The sequence below is a fragment of the Coregonus clupeaformis genome, chromosome 26, assembly GCF_020615455.1.
Source record: "Coregonus clupeaformis isolate EN_2021a chromosome 26, ASM2061545v1, whole genome shotgun sequence".
Taxonomy (NCBI): Eukaryota; Metazoa; Chordata; class Actinopteri; order Salmoniformes; family Salmonidae; genus Coregonus; species Coregonus clupeaformis.
In genome coordinates this window covers 9,357,663-9,377,707 of record NC_059217.1, presented here as the reverse complement: position 1 = coordinate 9,377,707, position 20,045 = coordinate 9,357,663, and the positions used below count along the sequence as shown (strand labels likewise).

Sequence of the window (20,045 nt, the reverse complement as noted above, 5' to 3'; positions counted from 1 at the left end):
GCCCGCCCTCAGTGACCCGATAACATTTATCGTTGTAATGGATTTTTTTTATGCCTGTCATTAACTCACAGGCAATGGGGGTAAAAGATTGCTTGTACCGTTTTTCTGTGGTATTTCGACTTTATGACATTATGTTCTGATATGTCATCTTCCATCATCCATGTTTTAGGGCCTGTCTGACCTGTCACTGCTTTTTGTGTTTAAATGCATAGCCCTTTGTGTGCTGTGTGGACTCTCTTTGTATCTAGCTGTTGTAATGAATCTTTTATGAAGCTAAATTAAATGGTTGAAAGACATGGTTTGGCTAATTATTGTCTGGCTACGACACAGTGCAACACTATTACCGCCAGTGATTTAGTTAGCTGAAAACTTGGAGAAGATGGACACTTTATGAGGAGGTTATTTGAAACTGCTTCGGACGGATCTAATCTACGTGCTGACAATACGGCTGTAAAATCAAGGTTCTTCGAGAATTCATATCAGAGGTGATTTAAATTGTCAAGAAAAATACAATTTGTAAAAAATAATTGTAATGATGGAACAAACATTTGGAAATATTGAAAAACAGTCAAGTAAAAAAATATAAAGACTTGTTTTAAGTTTGATGTACATAATTAGGCATTGACAAAACACCAACCATTCATGTTGACAGGAGGGTTATCTCTCTAGAATAAAGATTGTAAATGATTGGCCCTAGACTAGTAGCGTTTCTCCATGAGTCCTATTGGTCCTTGGTGGTCAGTGACTGAGGCACTGTGCATAGTTTGTTTTTCAGTAAGTTTTCTTTCTGCCAGGTGGCGACTACTCAGTTAGTTTTCTTCTGATTCTTACTCCCAGGTGGAGGCGGCTCGGCAATCTGGACATTGTTGAAGTAGAGGAGGAGGCGCAGGAAATGGTGGAAGGAGAACACTGACACCAGGAGGGTAAACAAATCATCAGGCAGCCTGGACGGAGGGGTCAGCGCCATGCTCGTAAAGCTCAAACCAGCCATGGCCACGATGGAGATGTAGAACTGCAGGAGAGATTGAGAGAGGAGAGAGAGATGGAGAGAGACTTTTCAGGTTTTTCTTTTTCTAAGGGAGTTAAGCCATCACAGCTAAGCCAAGGCCCACTCATAGCCCAGTGTTGGGCTCATTTGGATTTAAATTCCAGTCAAATCAGAAACTGAGTTTGACATGCAATTCAAATTGATAATGTCCTAATTACATTTTACATTGTACATTTTAGATTAATTAAGGGTTAGATTCTATCAGATCCATGCTAGCCGACACCCGCATAGTGGTTGTTTTGGCGGTGTCGGAGGTGGAACTGCGTTAGAGCGGTCAAATCTACAAGCAGCTCCCGGCATTATACTTAAAGCGGACATTGCCATTGGCTGCACGGAGTAAGTAGCATTAAGAGAAATCTCCATTCCAGTTCGAACACTGGAATGTGAGATGTAATCTACAACTCAATTAAGCTGATAGATTTCCTCATTTCATTTAATGACTTTCAATTTGAGAGTCATTATTTCTATATAGCCTACACTTTCTCGTTCTGACTCTAACGAGAGTGGGACGGGTATGTCTTCGTGACAGATCACAAGAGCAACTGCTCACAGATTTGACAGCTCCGACACTATCAAAACATCAGCCATGGGGGTCTCGGCTATCGCCGTTTAATGCTTAATCTGATTGAATTTAGGCCTCAAGTTCCTGGTCTTGAAATGGAATTGGCCCTAGTCATAATAACTATGCAACGTAGTTAAGATAAAAATCACAAATAAAATGAAGAGACATTGCATGACGATCCCCCATCACAGGACCCTCCCTCATCACAACTGACATTTATGTTGCAAACAGAGTGTTGGTAGCAGGATCAACATGAACATGTCTATTTGGGACCTGTGGACCTAGGGATCAGTGAGGGTAGGTGGCGTAAACGCCTCCGTATGAGACCCACCCCATTAAACCCTAGCCCCAATGCTGGGCCTCCTTATTTATGCCTCTTGGGTAAATAAATATATCTAGGCAAACCTGTGTTAATGACTCTATAAAAAGACACCTCTTCCTTCTCATGATCTCCCACACCGCACTGCGCCGTCCAGTAGCGGTGTCCATGGCTACGTCCCAATCCCAAATGGCACCCTATTCCCTATATAGTACACTACTTTTGACCAGGGCCCATCCTATTCCCTATACAGTGCACTACTTTTTACCAGAGCCCTATGGGGCCTGGTCAAAAGTAGTGTACTATATAGGGAATAGGGTACCATTTAGGATGCAATCCCCGTCTGTCGCTAAGGGAGGGGAGGGTGCAGCAGCACAGCTGAGCAGGGCCAGGAAGCCACTTCAGACAACTGTATCTTAAATAAGTGATAAATAATACTTGGGGCCTGGCAGTGGCTTTCATCCCAGGCAGCTTACACAGCTTACAGTACAGTGGCACATTATATTTATTTATACAGTTGGAGAGATATGTATCTTCTCACGCTGATGCAATTCAGGTTATGAAATTACTGTAGCTAGTTTTCCATCTAATTGGTGACAGATTTTCATGCGAATATTCAAAAATCTGCATAAAGAAAATATGTGAATTTTCCCACCAGTGGTGTTTCCACCAACCAAATTAGTTGTGGATAAAAATCCGTGCGTGATAATATAGTGCAGACAACATGTACTTTTTCACTGAATTTTTCATGTACCGAATAAAAATGTAAAGTTCAATGTGTTTCCACTGTACCAATAGTTTTGTCAAAAAAACTGTTGAGTTAAATGGCAAATGTGCCTACTCAGGTCTTGGCACGTGCGCTCTAGCCAACAGCTAGCAGATACAGTGTGGGTAGGCTAGTCTACATGATGAGATTATTTGTCAAAGGTAGTCAAGCATCGATCATCATGTCACCAGAATAAGATCCATGATATTTATTGGAAAGGAGCATCAAGTTCATCGTAACATTTTCTTTAGTAGCCTAATAAACTGCATGCTTTCCCAAGTCGTAGAGGGAGGACTACACACCATATCATCGCGTGACTCCAAGTTTCCTTCGATATGATGGTTATCATAATTAATATTTGTGCATAAAGGCGTTTCCACCGCCATTTCGCACATTATTTATTTTACCGACACAAAAAGATCTCACCAAACTTCCTGTTTCCATCACAGCTGCTGTGATTTTTTTTATACGGTATGACTTTACTTGCATAAAAACTGTGGATGGAAACGTGGTTAGTGACAACAACCTTCTGAAATTACTTTGAAATTCCTGTGACAAAAACCTCATCTTCCTACCAGGTGGCTGTGGACATTTTTTACTTATCTGAAGTAACTTATGTAAGGTAAAGAAAAGATTGGGCAACCCCTGCCCTACCCACTACTAAAACAGACAACATTGCAACTATCTGCCTGGTAAAGAACGCTATCTGTTTTTGCTTTGCAATCTGATAAATATTTTGCTATGAATGGATGAATGAATACTGTTGTATTTTCTTGTATCACAGACAGGCATAGGGGTAGTGTAACGTGAAACGTGCAACGTGAACCACTAGGTCACACTTACTTTCCACTTGGTGACCCTTCTGAGGTCCATGCTGGGCGTGCAGATAGGGTGGTGGTAGGGCCTCAGACGCAGATCATCATCTGAGCAATGCTCCAGGGCGGAAAGCAGGTATATGCTGACGAACAGGAAGGCCAGGGAGGTGACCACGTACGGCACCAACAGACCATCCTTCAGGAACAATGGCAGCATACTGCAGGGGGGAAGAGAGAGGGAGAGTACAAGAACAATGCAGTCTCTCAGAAACACATATCTCCATCCAATAAACTCTTTCCACGCCACATAAAGACATGTGTTTACAATTCAGACAGCCGTAGTAGGGCCCACTTAAATCCAACAAAACCCCATCTATTCAATGGCAAAATAAATACCCATTACATTTTTTTTAAATACATACTTCGCCAATTCAACAAACCCAGTGCATTCAGACGCTCTTACAATAACTGTGCTTAAGAAACCATTTGACTAAATTATGCAATTATGTCTTCAATTTACCCAAACAAAAGATGTATGTCTTCAACAATGGGTGGAGTGGAGATGCACAATGCAGGCCCTGTCAGTTAGACTGTACTAGAGGAGACATACAGAATGACTTGCTGTCCGTATACAAGACATGCTTAGAGGAGAGGTATGCTGGCTATGCAGTGTAATCCACGGATATCCCTATACTAAACCACACGTACAACAATTAGTACTGCCGGAAGAATTTAACGACAGCTGGTGAAAGTTAGTCAGCTTCACTTCCTCTCCCCTCATACTGACTCCATTTCTATCTTTACTTGACTCTTAGAATATCAACACAAACATTCATCTGACAAAGCATCCTATTCTTTTTGAGGAGTTTTCTAACAGCTAATTTTTAGGATTTACATTTAATGTACATGATTGTACTTCTGCTTTTTGAACAGTCTCTCCTATGACCTTTAACCTGGTCTGTTGGTCTGCTATTATTGGCCAGTATAGTTTCTCCATCAGTGGTTCCCCTACAGTAGCTTCTCACCTGAACATAGAGGCCTGTAGAAACCAGATGGCTGGCAGAGGGAGGTCATTCAGTAGCAGGCAGACTGGCCTAGAGGCAGACAGAAAGTATTAGAGGAGAAAGGGTTAAACACCCCTAAATTATACACACTTTATTGAACAATAAACACCCTATGGGCCTTGGTCAAAAGTAGTGCACTATATAGGGATTAGGGTGCCATTTCGGACGAAACCCATCACTCCCTGATTGTATAATTTCAGTAGTACTCTTTGCGTATCCAGTTACACTCATTCCTATAGCCCCAATAATTGATCGACCACAAACAACGCCCTCCTCTGCTCCACATCCCGGCGTTCCTCCCTAAGCCCTGGACATGCATTACTGATTGATTCGGGGACAGACAGGTGGGAGATATAACTCAATCAATAAATAATGCAACAATCTGCCTGATCTAGATTAATAGATCACAAAATCTGTAACCAAATCCCACTGTGCAGCAAAACCTGGATAGCCTAGCGCTTACAGCTGCCTGTTGCTTTTTATATACTGCACTGCGGTTGGTGAGGTATATGATTAGGAACCGCATGCAGGCAGGAAGGCACACACACACATGCGTGCATGCGTGCACACACACCCCTACTCCTCCCCTCTATTCATCAGGCAGGCAGGAGGATAGATTTTTCGTGAACTTGGAAGGAGAAGGAGAAGAATGCCAGAGAGGAATTGACCTAAAATGACAGTTTACACAGGTTAGCATTACATCATCATTCTCTGTAATCAAACATCAGAAAACGAAGGTAGGAAAGCCAGGACAGTAGCCAGGAGAGTGGCGGCCAAACTGAAAACAAAACAGAGAAGAATGAAGTAATCTATCATCATTCATAGAAACAATGCTATGGTAAATCTGACCAAATAGTGAATGGCCCAGCCCAGAAACCTAAACCTCATGGTGAAACCGAACTGTGCGGCTGCTGGCTCGTTTTAACCCCAGCACGGTCCACCCATAAGACCCCAGCTATGTGGGAACTGTATCAAATACTGGCCCGCTTAGGGCACCCAAAGCATTAGTTTAACCCTTCAATTGTCACTTACTGGGGATAGACACAGGAAGGGAGGGTGAGAGGGGAGTGGACCAGAGGGGTACCTCCACTCCGGCTGAAGGGGTAGGGATAGGGTAAGGTAGGGCAGCGCATGAGTAAGAGGTGTGAGGGCAGCTGTGTCATGGGCCCCATGAAGGCCTAAAGGGCCCCTGGGGAGAAGGGGCAACAGGACCCCCAACATGGGGCAAGAGGAGTGCTTAGAGGGGTAATGGATGGGTGGGCTATGGCAGTGGGCTGGAGGGTCAGGGTGATTTAGGGTACAGTTCACAGATCATTTTTTGGGGTTGTTGAGAACTATTTCGTGGTATTCCACATACATAAATAGTCAACACAGTAGTTCACATCAACTGTAACGATAAGGTGACCAGTGATACATCTTTCTATGGCCTGGTATACCCCTCCTCCCCTCAAAACATACAGTTATTATAATATTCACCCATGACCAACAATATCTAGTGTTTTCATTTGTTTTAAATACGCTGCAGTCAGAGAATTCCCAGTTAATCCCTGGTCTTAACAGTCTGGCAGAAACGTGTCCACCCTGTTCAGAGTGCACACAGCACCACTAAATATAGCCCAACAGGTTATTCAAGCACGCACCACCATGACGACAAGAGAAGGGTTCTATGACTGACTACAGCCTCTCCTCATTCATAAGGACCTTAGGGGAGAATAAGCTTTGACTGGCATAACATTTCATGGCACCACAGAAAAGTTAGCTATCTTTGCTTTGTCCCAAACAGAAATGGTTCAAATGGTTTATTTTGGCATTCCAAATCTGAAATCTCATCAGCAGATTTCCAATAGTTGTCAGAGTGCCCATAAAAGCCCATAGCAGCTGATAGTGCTCAGTATTCAGAAGCTGCTCTCACATATTATTACAAGGGATAATCTTAATTTCACTCTGCTATAAAACAGTGTCTCTAATGTGAGGCTTCTCAGAGAGCGAGAGAGAGGAGAGACAGAAAGAAAACGAATGAGATGGAGTGATAGAAAGAGATAAAGAGATGAAGAGGGGGATTACCTGAGGTAGAGCTGATGAAGAGGGGGATTACCTGAGGTAGAGCTGATGAAGAGGGGGATTACCTGAGGTAGAGCTGATGAAGAGGGGGATTACCTGAGGTAGAGCTGATGAAGAGGGGGATTACCTGAGGTAGAGCTGGGTCTCAGTGGACAGGATGGTCTTAATCTTTAACAGGACGTTCAAGCTGCACCATGTGTTGGCCACTTTATCCTGTCAACACACACACATCTTTAAATAAGAAAATAGCTCACTTCCTATAATGATGCAGAACTAATATACTTTTTTTTATTATTAAGTGTTTATAATTGATGTGAATCAATAAAATTAGTTACAAAACTCATTACAAGCCAAGGGTTTCAAATTTTGAAACCCACATATATAGTATTACAGTACGCTGCTTTAAAAAGCAGAAGGCAAACAAGTGGCATTGCTCTAAGTAAACATTTCCCAACTGAAAGTGCAATAAAAATCCCTTCTGTGCATTCCACAGTGCATTTATAGCACTAGAAGCGATGCACTTATTTGTACACTTGGGGACATAGGGTTAAATGTTCAAAGATAATCACATTACAACAACTTCCGCATACTTCGGCACATTCACATTCAGACCACCCCATAGAAGACCACTGTAGTGTCACAGTGTCCACCCACCACACCCACCTAAGGCAGATGGAGTTATGACCATTGTGATTAATGTGATTTAAGTGCCTTAGAAGTTGTTCTGGGATCAGATATTAAGGCTGTTTCTGTGATATGACACAATGTAGAAATGCAATGCATAGATCAGTCTAACCCAGTGTTTCCCAAACCTGGTCCTCGAGTACCCCCAACAGTACAAATGTTTACTGTAACCCTGTGCAAGCACACCTGATTCAACTTGTCATCTAATCATCAAGCCCTCGATGAGTTGAATGAGGTGTGTTTGTCGAGTGCTACAACAAAAATGTGTACTGTTGGGGGTACTCCAGGACCAGGGTTGGGAAACACTGGACTCTAACCATGTCTTGTAATAGTGTGGTCCCTTCTATAGTGTGAATTTCTACGAGGTCCTCTGGGCCTTGCCACAGCTGCTCAGAGCACAGCTGTGTGTGTGGAGGTTACAGGCAGGCTGTCCTGCCGACATCTAGGCCTCATCTCTCCTAGAACACCCAAATAAGTACCCTACTGGAATGTCACCCAACGCTGCCTGGGCTGAGGTCAACACATGAACCATTCGGTTCAGCCGCATCGGCAGCAAATGTGGGTTAGTGCCGTTGGTGGCGCTCCTCACCTACAGTGGGGGAAAAAAGTATTTAGTCAGCCACCAATTGTGCAAGTTCTCCCACTTAAAAAGATGAGAGAGGCCTGTCATTTTCATCATGGGTACACGTCAACTATGACAGACAAATTGAGAAAAAAGAATCCAGAAAATCACATTGTAGGATTTTTAATGAATTTATTTGCAAATTATGGTGGAAAATAAGTATTTGGTCACCTACAAACAAGCAAGATTTCTGGCTCTCACAGACCTGTAACTTCTTCTTTAAGAGGCTCCTCTGTCCTCCACTCATTACCTGTATTAATGGCACCTGTTTGAACTTGTTATCAGTATAAAAGACACCTGTCCACAACCTCAAACAGTCACACTCCAAACTCCACTATGGCCAAGACCAAAGAGCTGTCAAAGGACACCAGAAACAAAATTGTAGACCTGCACCAGGCTGGGAAGACTGCATCTGCAATAGGTAAGCAGCTTGGTTTGAAGAAATCAACTGTGGGAGCAATTATTAGGAAATGGAAGACATACAGTGGGGAAAAAAAGTATTTAGTCAGCCACCAATTGTGCAAGTTCTCCCACTTAAAAAGATGAGAGAGGCCTGTAATTTTCATCATAGGTACACGTCAACTATGACAGACAAATTGAGAAAAAAATATCCAGAAAATCACATTGTATGATTTTTTATGAATTTATTTGCAAATTATGGTGGAAAATAAGTATTTGGTCACCTACAAACAAGCAAGATTTCTGGCTCTCACAGACCTGTAACTTCTTCTTTAAGAGGCTCCTCTGTCCTCCACTCGTTACCTGTATTAATGGCACCTTTTTGAACTTGTTATCAGTATAAAAGACACCTGTCCACAACCTCAAACAGTCACACTCCAAACTCCACTATGGCCAAGACCAAAGAGCTGTCAAAGGACACCAGAAACAAAATTGTAGACCTGCACCAGGCTGGGAAGACTGAATCTGCAATAGGTAAGCAGCTTGGTTTGAAGAAATCAACTGTGGGAGCAATTATTAGAAAATGGAAGACATACAAGACCACTGATAATCTCCCTCGATCTGGGGCTCCACGCAAGATCTCACCCTGTGGGGTCAAAATGATCACAAGAACGGTGAGCAAAAATCCCAGAACCACACGGGGGGACCTAGTGAATGACCTGCAGAGAGCTGGGACCAAATTAACAAAGCCTACCATCAGTAACACACTACGCCACCAGGGACTCAAATCCTGCAGTGCCAGATGTGTCCCCCTGCTTAAGCCAGTACATGTCCAGGCCCATCTGAAGTTTGCTAGAGTGCATTTGGATGATCCAGAAGAGGATTGGGACAATGTCATATGGTCAGATGAAACCAAAATATAACTTTTTGGTAAAAACTCAACTCGTCGTGTTTGGAGGACAAAGAATGCTGAGTTGCATCCAAAGAACACCATACCTACTGTGAAGCATGGGGGTGGAAACATCATGCTTTGGGGCTGTTTTTCTGCAAAGGGACCAGGACGACTGTTCCGTGTAAAGGAAAGAATGAATGGGGCCATGTATCATGAGATTTTGAGTGAAAACCTCCTTCCATCAGCAAGGGCATTGAATATGAAACGTGCCTAGGTCTTTCAGCATGACAATGATCCCAAACACACCGCCCGGGCAACAAAGGAGTGGCTTCGTAAGAAGCATTTCAAGGTCCTGGAGTGGCCTAGCCAGTCTCCAGATCTCAACCCCATAGAACATCTTTGGAGGGAGTTGAAAGTCCGTGTTGCCCAGCGACAGCCCCAAAACATCACTGCTCTAGAGGAGATCTGCATGGAGGAATGGGCCAAAATCCCAGCAACAGTGTGTGAAAACCTTGTGAAGACTTACAGAAAACGTTTGACCTGTGTCATTGCCAACAAAGGGTATATAACAAAGTATTGAGAAACTTTTGTTATTGACCAAATACTTATTTTCCACCATCATTTGCAAATATATTCATTAAAAATCCTACAATGTGATTTTCTGGATTTTTTTTTCTCATTTTGTCTGTCATAGTTGACGTGTACCTATGATGAAGAGAGGAAGAGAGAGGACCAACTTTGCGGAAAATCTGCCTTCTTCCAGCAGGTGACGTTTTTTCACCCACCAAGCAAGGAGTTTTTGTATGAAGTGTCGAATTTTTGTTCAACCAAAACATTTATGGCTTATTTATGGCATTGTTACAGAAACGCGGTGGTCGGGAGAGGTTGTGTTTTCTCTAGCAGGAGGTAAGCTTGGCTTCTTATATGATGTTGAGTAAAGCTTAAACCATGTATTTAGATTGTAGGTAGGTATTGTAGTCAGGTATTATAGGTAGTTTACTTAGGTAGTTATTGTAGGTTATTGTAGGTTATTGTAGGTAATTATTGTAGGTAATTATTGTATTCGGCGGACCCCGGCGAAGCACGAGTGCTAGCTAACCTACTACTTGGACCAACAAAGCTAGCTAGCTAGCGGGTAGCTACTGGTAACTTTTAGCAACTGTGGTTAGTTGTTTCCAATGTTATTTCACGCTTAAGAGTACCTGTAATTGAGCCAGCTAGCTGCCTACCATTCAGCTGTTTTTCTAACCTCATTATCCGAGGCATTAACGTTAGGTGGTTGGTAGCTGCTGTACTTAATTACAGCTACTGATTGCAGTCTGCCACCCAGTTAGCTGGCGTTGGGTAAGTTTGGCTTTATACATAGCTTGGGCTTTGTCGAGTAAGGCTTAAACTATGTATTTAGATTGTAGTTAGGTATTATAGGTAGGCATCGTGGGCTGTATATTATTAGGTATTATAGGTAGGCATCGTGGGCTGTTGTGGGTAGTTGTTGTATGTAGTTATTGTAGGTTACTTTTGTATTCGGCGATGCCGGGTGTAGCACGAAGCTAGCTAGCTAACTCACCTCCTGGACTAGCTGGCTAGTAGCTATTAGCAATGGTAGCAACTAAATACAATATCATTTTAGCCAGCTACATTCGTTCGCAGCGACGCCGTTTTTCAAACAAAGTCAACACAGCAGCCATTGCTAGCTAGCCAACACTACCAGCTGGTTGTACTGTGGTAGCTAAATACAATATCTTTGTGCTAGCTAGCCAACGTTTAATCATTGCTGCGTTATGAAAGAACTAGACACGGACATGAATTATCTGTTTAGTGTGTTAACACACTATTGGTAGTTTGTTGTAACCAAGTATTGGTGCTAAACTGTGTGTTATTGGATGCTAGCATGCTAGTTAGCTATGGCGTCATAGTTAGCTAGCTGAATAAAGTAAGTTGAGTCTAGTCCTTGAAACATTGAACCGCTGTAGTTTACAACAATTCTAATTTCTAAAGTGGAAGTTGGGAGAGTTTTATTCGGGTGGTTCAGTGAAACAATTATAGTTTCTGAGGTGGAAGTGTGGAGAGTTATATTTTTTGGTGAGGGAGGCCTTGCTCTCTCCTTTCCCAGATGTTTAGTTCATTTCATTCCGATCTCCTCTGCATTATTGTAGCCATCTGCTACAGCCTGTCAACTATGCCTCTGCCTATCCCTGTTCTCTCCTCTCCGCACAGGCTACACAAACGCCTCACACCGCGTGGCTGCTGCCTCTCTAACCTGGTGGTCCCTGCACGCACCAAACACCTGGAGTTCCAGGTCTCAGGCAGCCTCTGGAACTGCCGTTCTGCTGCCAACAAGGCTGACTTCATCCCAGCCTATCCTACCCTCCAGTCCCTCGACTTCCTGGCGCTGACGGAAACATGGATTACCACTGAAAACACTGCTACTCCTACTGCTCTCTCCTCGTCTGACCATGTGTTCTCGCATACCCCGAGAGCATCTGGTCAGAGGGTGGTGGCACAGGAATCCTCATCTCTCCCAAGTGGTCATTCTCAATTTTCCCCCTAACCCATCTGTCTATCTCCTCATTTGAATTCCACGCTGTCACAGTCACTAGCCCATTTAAGCTTAATATCCTTGTCATCTATCGCCCTCCAGGTTCCCTTGGAGAGTTCATCAATGAGCTTGACGCCTTGATAAGTTCCTTTCCTGAGGATGGCTCACCCTTCACAGTTTTGGGGGATTTCAACCTCCCTACGTCTACATTTGACTCATTTCTCTCTGCCTCCTTCTTTCCACTCCTCTCCTCTTTTGACCTCACCCTCTCACCGTCCCCCCTACTCACAAGGCAGGCAATACGCTTGACTTCATCTTTACTAGATGTTGCTCTTCTACTAATCTCACTGCAACTCCCCTCCATGTCTCCGACCACTACTTTGTATCCTTTTCTCTCTCGCTCTCCTCCAACACTACTCACTCTGCCCCTACACAGATGGTAACGCCGCCGCCGCAACCTTCGCTCTCTCTCTCCCACTACTCTCTCCTCTTCCATCCTATCATCTCTTCCCTCTGCTCAATCCTTCTCCCTCCAATCTCCTGATTCTGCCTCCTCAACCCTCCTCTCCTCCCTTTCTGCATCCTTTGACTCCCTGTGTCCCCTATCCTCCCGGCCGGCTCGGTCCTCCCCTCCAGCTCCGTGGCTTGACGACTCATTGCGAGCTCACAGAACAGAGCTCCGGGCAGCTGAGCGGAAATGGAAGAAAACTAAACTCCCTGCCGACCTGGCATCTTTTCACTCCCTCCTCTCTACATTTTCTTCATCTGTTTCTGCTGCTAAGGCCACTTTCTACCACTCTAAATTCCAAGCATCTGCCTCTAACCCTAGGAAGCTCTTTGCCACATTCTCCTCTCTGCTGAATCCTCCCCCCCCCCCCCCCCCCCCCTCCTCCCTCTCTGTGGATGACTTCGTCAACCACTTTGAAAAGAAGGTTGACGACATCCGATCCTTGTTTGTTAAGTCTAATGACACTGCTGGTCCTGCTCACACTGCCCTACCCTATGCTTTGACTTCTTTCTCCCCTCTCTCTCCAGATAAAATCTTGCGACTAGTGACTGCAGGCCGCCCAACAACCTGCCCGCTTGACCCCATCCCCTCCTCTCTTCTCCAGACCATCTCCGGTGACCTTCTCCCCTACCTCACCTCGCTCATCAACTCATCCTTGACCGCTGACTATGTCCCTTCCGTCTTCAAGAGAGCGAGAGTTGCACCCCTTCTCAAAAAACCAACACTCGATCCCACTGATGTCAACAACTACAGACCAGTATCCCTTCTTTCTTTTCTTTCCAAAACTATTGAGCGTGCCGTCTTTAGCCAACTCTCTTGCTATCTCTCTCAGAATGACCTTCTTGATCAAAACCAGTCAGGTTTCAGGACTGGTCATTCAACTGAGACTGCTCTTCTCTGTGTCACGGAGGCTCTCCGCACTGCTAAAGCTAACTCTTTCTCCTCTGCTCTTGTCCTTCTAGACCTGTCTGCTGCCTTTGATACTGTGAACCATCAGATCCTCCTCTCCACCCTCTCCGAGCTGGGCATCTCCGGCGCGGCTCACTCCTGGATTGCGTCCTACCTGACCGGTCGCTCCTACCAAGTGGCGTGGCGAGAAGCTGTCTCCGCACCACGTGCTCTCACCACTGGTGTCCCCCAGGGCTCAGTTCTAGGCCCTCTCCTTTTCTCCCTATACACCAAGTCACTTGGCTCTGTCATATCCTCACATGGCCTCTCCTATCATTGCTACGCTGACGATACACAACTAATCTTCTCCTTTCCCCCTTCTGATAACCAGGTGGCGAATCGCATCTCTGCATGTCTGGCAGACATATCAGTATGGATGACGGATCACCACCTCAAGCTGAACCCTGGCAAGACGGAGCTGCTCTTCCTCCCAGGGAAGGACTGCCCGTTCCATGATCTCGCCATCACGGTTGACAACTCCGTTGTGTCCTCCTCCCAGAGTGCGAAGAGCCTTGGCGTGACCCTGGACAACACCCTGTCGTTCTCCGCTAACATCAAGGCGGTGACCCGATCCTGCAGGTTCATGCTCTACAACATTCGGAGAGTACGACCCTGCCTTACACAGGAAGTGGCACAGGTCCTAATCCAGGCACTTGTCATCTCCCCGTCTGGATTACTGCAACTCGCTGTTGGCTGGGCTCCCTGCCTGTGCCATTAAACCCCTACAACTCATCCAGAATGCCGCAGCCCGTCTGGTGTTCAACCTTCCCAAGTTCTCTCACGTCACCCCCCTCCTCCGCACACTCCACTGGCTTCCAGTTGAAGCTCGCATCCGTTACAAGACCATGGTGCTTGCCTATGGAGCAGTGAGGGGAACGGCACCTCCGTACCTTCAGGCTCTGATCAGTCCCTACACCCAAACGAGGGCATTGCGTTCATCCACCTCTGGCCTGCTGGCTCCCCTTCCTCTGCGGAAGCACAGTTCCCGCTCAGCCCAGTCAAAACTGTTCGCTGCTCTGGCACCCCAATGGTGGAACAAGCTCCCTCACGACGCCAGGACAGCGGAGTCACTCACCACCTTCCGGAGACATTTGAAACCCCACCTCTTTAAGGAATACCTGGGATAGGATAAAGTAATCCTTCTACCCCCCCCCCGAAAATAAATAAATAATAATAATAATAATTGGAAAGTGGTTATCCCAATTTGTAAGTCGCTCTGGATAAGAGCGTCTGCTAAATTACGTAAATGTGCCCTTGAGCAAGGCACTTAACCCTAATTGCTCCTGTAAGTCGCTCTGGATAAGAGCGTCTGCTAAATGACTAAAATGTAAAATGTAAATGTAATGTAAATGTAATGAAAATTACAGGCTTCTCTCATCTTTTTAAGTGGGAGAACTTGCACAATTGGTGGCTGACTAAATACTTTTTTCCCCCACTGTATAAGCCAACGTAGAATTTCACAGGCTGCAGCATTTGGTGCCATTTTTGTGAAGCAGGAACACTGAGATGGCTAGAGTGCTGCTTGGTGGGTAAACGTACGCCCCTCCCCTTCTCACCCTCCCACCCCTTCTCGCCATGTCCGCTTGTCTTGGTCCGGCTTCCGCTTACGTGCACAATTTCACAATTAGTTCAGGCAGGCTTCCCCTGGAGCGCCTCGCACTGCGGCCCATTGGGGTATAGAGTCGCTCACACCCTGTGTATTACGTTGGCATCGTTTCATAAACAAATAACTGCCATGCATTCTGCCACCCTGACCAGTCTCACAGAATGTTCAATTACTTCTCACATCACCGCACCTTGGGTGCCACCTCCGGGAATGGGTAGGTCTACAGGACACGGCGGGCATAGGGCAGGTTTCAAAAAGCCGAACCGCGAGCCCCCTCTACAACCCCCGACCCCCCTCCTCCTCCTCCCCCCATAACAGTGTTACTTTACCTCAGCACCTCGATCATGACACGCTTTCAACGGTGCCGCGGAAGTGTTGCGATGCTACTCTCACTAATGTCCCCTGTGTGATCCATCATTGTCCGTTCGTCTTTAATTTCCTCCCCCCTCTCCCTCCCTCCCTCGTTCCTTCTCCCCCCTCTTCCAGTGTGGCCTCGCTGGGTGTAAGTTCACTTATCAAGGACACAGCGGTTTGGCTGCCAACATTTTGCACAACGAATGGATGTACTCTGACACGGATAGCATTGGACCCTGGCACCACATCAGATCACATCACACGGCTAAAACATGGCCCCACAATGATGTGCTGAAATGACCCTGGCAGTAAATTAGCTAGATTTATCTGTATCCCCCAACCTAGTCACAACGACCCCCCCTCTGACCTTTCAACATTTTATTCCTCTGTTTTCTATGATCCTGCATGGGATACATTTCCAATTGGCTAAGCACAGAGGAATTGTGTGTGTGTGGGCATGTAGGCTGTGCTTTGAAGAACAGGGGGCACAGCGTACCACTCCTGTCTATGAGGGCAGCACTGTGTTAACTACCTTGAGCCCCTCGTCTTTCTACCACCAACTGATTTCAACTTGGCAGATATTGTGGTCCCTCAGGTAAAAACGTAGTTATCACTGTTGATCACGGCCTCCTAAACGATGGGTAGGCATCCTCTACATCCTAAATCAGGGGTATTCAAACAGGGGTGGAGCAGCAGAAGTACTGCAGGGGGTCCTCAAATGTTTGTGGAATTTTTATTTTAATGTCTTTATGAATATCACTGGCAACAGAACAAAAAAATATGGAATTACATACCTACAGTAGAAAAGAGGAGAATATATTATTTCTAATGATGTCAACTTAAAAGCTAATTACACTGGAGTAATCTGACATAGGCTTTGAAAAAGCACCCGGGTTACACTAGTCGTGGCAAGTGCCGCTGGCTGCTGGTAAGCTTTCTTGACTTGGACATACATTTTTGCCAAAACATGGCTAACCTTTGTTTAACCAGCTAAACGGCTGCTATTAGCAAAAATGGGTTTGGAGTTATATTACCTTTCTAGCTAATAGGCTATGTTAGAGTTTCCACTTCCTCTTCCAATTATAGAACTGTGGGGAGGTCAAAATAATGAAAAGCTATCCACCAAATGTATTCATATTAAAATGTTGATTACTTCTCCTTTCCATTATCATTCACCTGATGATAATACAAGATGTGCATTTTTATTTTTTTGCTAACATATGATGGGGGGTAACCTATGTCACCAGTTTGCCTGGGCGGGGACAGTGTTGTAAAGTAACTAAGTAAAAATACTTTGAAGTAGTTTTTTGGGGTACTTTATTATTCATATTTTTTTACAACTTTTACTCCACTACATTCCTTAAGAAAATATGTACTTTTTACTCCCATACATTTTCTCTGTCACTCAAAAGTCCTCGTTACATTTTCAATGCTTAGTAGGACAGGAAAATGGTCCAATTCACGCACTTACCAAGAGAAAGTGCGGTCATCATTACTGCCTCTGATCTGGCAGACTCGAAAAAACAGAAGTGCTTCTTTTGCAAATGATGTCTGAGTGTTGAAGTGTGCCCCTGGCAATTTGTAAAAAATTAAAAATTAAAAAATATTGTGCTGTCTGGTTTGCTTAATATAAGGAATTTGAAATGATTCATAGCATTTCCTTTTACTTTTGATACTTCATTATATTTGAGCAACTACATTTACTTTTGATACTTAAGTATATTTAAAACCAAATACGTGTAGACTTTTACTCAATTAGTATTTTACTGGGGGACTTTCACTTTTACTTGAGTCATTTTCTATTAAGGTATCTTTACTTTTACTCAAGCATGACAATTGGGTACTTTTTCCACAACTGGGTGGGGGTCCCTAGGTCGCCAGTTTGCCTGGGTGGGGGTTCCTAGGCAAGAAAATGTTGTCCTACATCCATCTTTTATGTCAAAAGACTGGGTTGTGGATGGAGAACCTGGTTTGGTCACCATAACACTCTAGAACAAGGAACTAGATTCAGCCATGGGACGATTTTGGTCGGAGAACCGGAACATAATTATAATTATTTGTGCACTTCAAATTGTCCGAAAATAGATTGCATTTTCAAAAAACTTTGGGGGGCCAAAAGACCTTACCATGAAATGCTTACTTAGAAGCCCTTAACCATTACTGGCTATAAATGCACTTGTAAAGCAGTAAAACATGATCATTCATATTTTCAACAGTATTCACTGGCTGAATCTCAACTCTCTCTGTTGTTCTCTCTCACATTCCTCTTAAATTAAGATTGATGTAGCGGACTCCAAAATGACAACAGCTGTGTACATGACTGTCCGCGCATCCCAAGTTAGTCAATGTATGTTGTGAAAACCATGCATCAGCTAAAAGTATTTCACAGTAGGTCAGCTGTAGTAGCTGTGTGGTGATAAAGTTGCACACACAGGAATAGCTGAGGAGCTTGGGCATGGTAATAGTGTCATCTGGACATATCTTCCCCTACCCATCTAATCCAGCTATCCATTTGCTACCAGATGCCCTTGGTACATTGTTACTAGATAAACAAATGTGAGGACACTAGTAACAGTCATCCAATCGGATTGCCTCGCCTCAGTAACTCTGCTACTCTGTTTGGGAGAGTGGACATAGTGTAGGCTACTTCATGGGGCCATGTTTTGTCCAATGGCTACAGGAAGTCGTAGATTCTGAGTATTTCTTGAAAAATAATCATTCTGATTGTGATTCAGAGTTAATTAAAATAATCTGATCTTTGATGCTTTTTTTCGTCAGACTTGATTTAACTGGATGGTAAACTGATAGTCTTTGATTTATTGATTTTATACAGTGAAATCATATATTCTGTGCTGGCTGCCACACAACATCTCTCCACACACACAAACCTCGTTAGCCAGGGGTGTAAGTCTAAGTCAGCTAACTCACCCTCGGCCTGCCAGGCCCTGCTTGAAACACTTGCCCAGTAAGTAGCAGAAGAAGGGCAGGGAGTGGTAGAGCTCCATCTGTTTGTAGTTGAGGGCCAGGATGAAGGCCAGAGAGCCTAGCATGTCCCAGCCCAGACCCAGACCCACCACACTCCATAGGGCCAGCCCCAGGCTTATACTGTTGTATTTGACGCCAGGTTAAAGAATATAGACATGATGATACTGTTAACACCTTCACTTGTGGAAATTGGTCTATATGGATAGGGCCAAATTGAAATGTTTCTAACAGAAGAACTATAAAAAGCATATGCATGACCATGGCAGCAATTGAAAGAGAACAGTTTGGAGATTATGGGGAAATGATCAGACCAAAGGTGAAGACACAAGAGTTCACCTGACACAAGACTGAATCCAAACATTACACTGTTGATTGTATGTGCATTTTACATTTACTGTACTTTTCACAGCATTTGTCAATAGCGAAATCTGAAAATATTCGGAATACATTCAAAAACATAATAAGAATATTCATTGAAATGTTGGAGTAGGTGCAAGATAAGAAAATAACGATTACAAGGGTTTGAGTGACAAGTCTAACTGGTGTCTCCAAGTGGCCACACACCTCTCCAAACTGTGCACAGTTTCTAAGTAATTTCAATGCACTTTTATGACTCAATGAAAGAGCCTTCAACTATAAGGTGCTTTTTTGAGCTCTCCCAGCTTTGCCATTGAGGAACTAAAGCAAGCACACTTGTAGTTTTTTGTTTGGAACACAGCCCTGTGTCCCCACCAACACTAAATAAATCGCAATCTGGGTCAGGTGGGTATCATTTGACAATCTTACAGTGTTAGGCTTTCAAAAGGCACATCAGACAAACAGATTGTAATTTTGGTGAGCATAGAATGGAGTCATGAGTGCATTCAAGTGCGTGTTCTGCAGCTAATTTTCTTCACAATACGACAAACACAGGCTCATTCTGTTAATGACAACCCAGGGTATAACGCATGTCATCCTTGTAACTGTAGATCAATCATAGCGATCATAAAACGTTGATACTGTAAATGACATGAAATTTCAAATATGGAAATGTTAACAGTGGTTATCCCACTGGCTATAAGGTGAATGCACCAATTTGTAAGTCGCTCTGGATAAGAGTGTCTGCTAAATGACGTAAATGTAAATGTAAATGTAAATGTGTGTGGTTTGCTTGTATGACATCAAAGCAGTATTTATTATAATCCTCAACATTTCATCTTTCAGAACACATAGACTCCTCTCGATTTACAGCATTTCCTTCACTCAGACAACAAAACATTTGCAAAAGTAGCCCAATTAGAGGGAGTGATGGGAGGCATCTTCTGGTCGCGAGTGATGCTGAAGTTTATAACGGTTGTCAGTCAAAACCCATACAGAACTGTGAAGCGGAGAACCTGAGCTCTGACATCATTTATAGCATGTTACTGTACAGCCACTGCGTTCCAATTTAGGCGCTTATCAATGACAAAAAATATAAAATTCAACCTGCATATGGGATGACAGGGGCTGTGAGTGGAAAGGGCTACAGCTCATAAAGTTTCTAACGCTGGTCAGTCAGAATCTGTAGTCCAGTGATAAGAGACAGCTTTGGTTTTTAAATAAATGCCCGTAGTCTATGAGAATAAGGCCTGGATAGAGCAGGATACAGAGGAATGTGCAGACCTAGGCAAGAAGAGAATATAACACGCATTATAGTGAGGTAATACCAAGACACTACATTATCTTTGTTTTTCTAGTTCTACAGTATCTTTGTTTTTCTAGTTCTCAAAACTGAGACTGCACTTCTTTTTAGTTACAAGCAAATAGAGGACATGTACATGACAGAATTCTGCCGTACCTTCTCTTCGTTTGATCTTTCACTGAGGTAAAAACAGTCAAGCACAACAGCAGGAAC

At 44.0% G+C, this 20,045-nt stretch overlaps 1 pseudogene; it reads right to left on the bottom strand.

The window, feature by feature from the left end:
- Nucleotides 1-805: 805 nt before the first annotated feature.
- LOC121539859 lies at nucleotides 806-20,045 on the bottom strand (annotated as a pseudogene).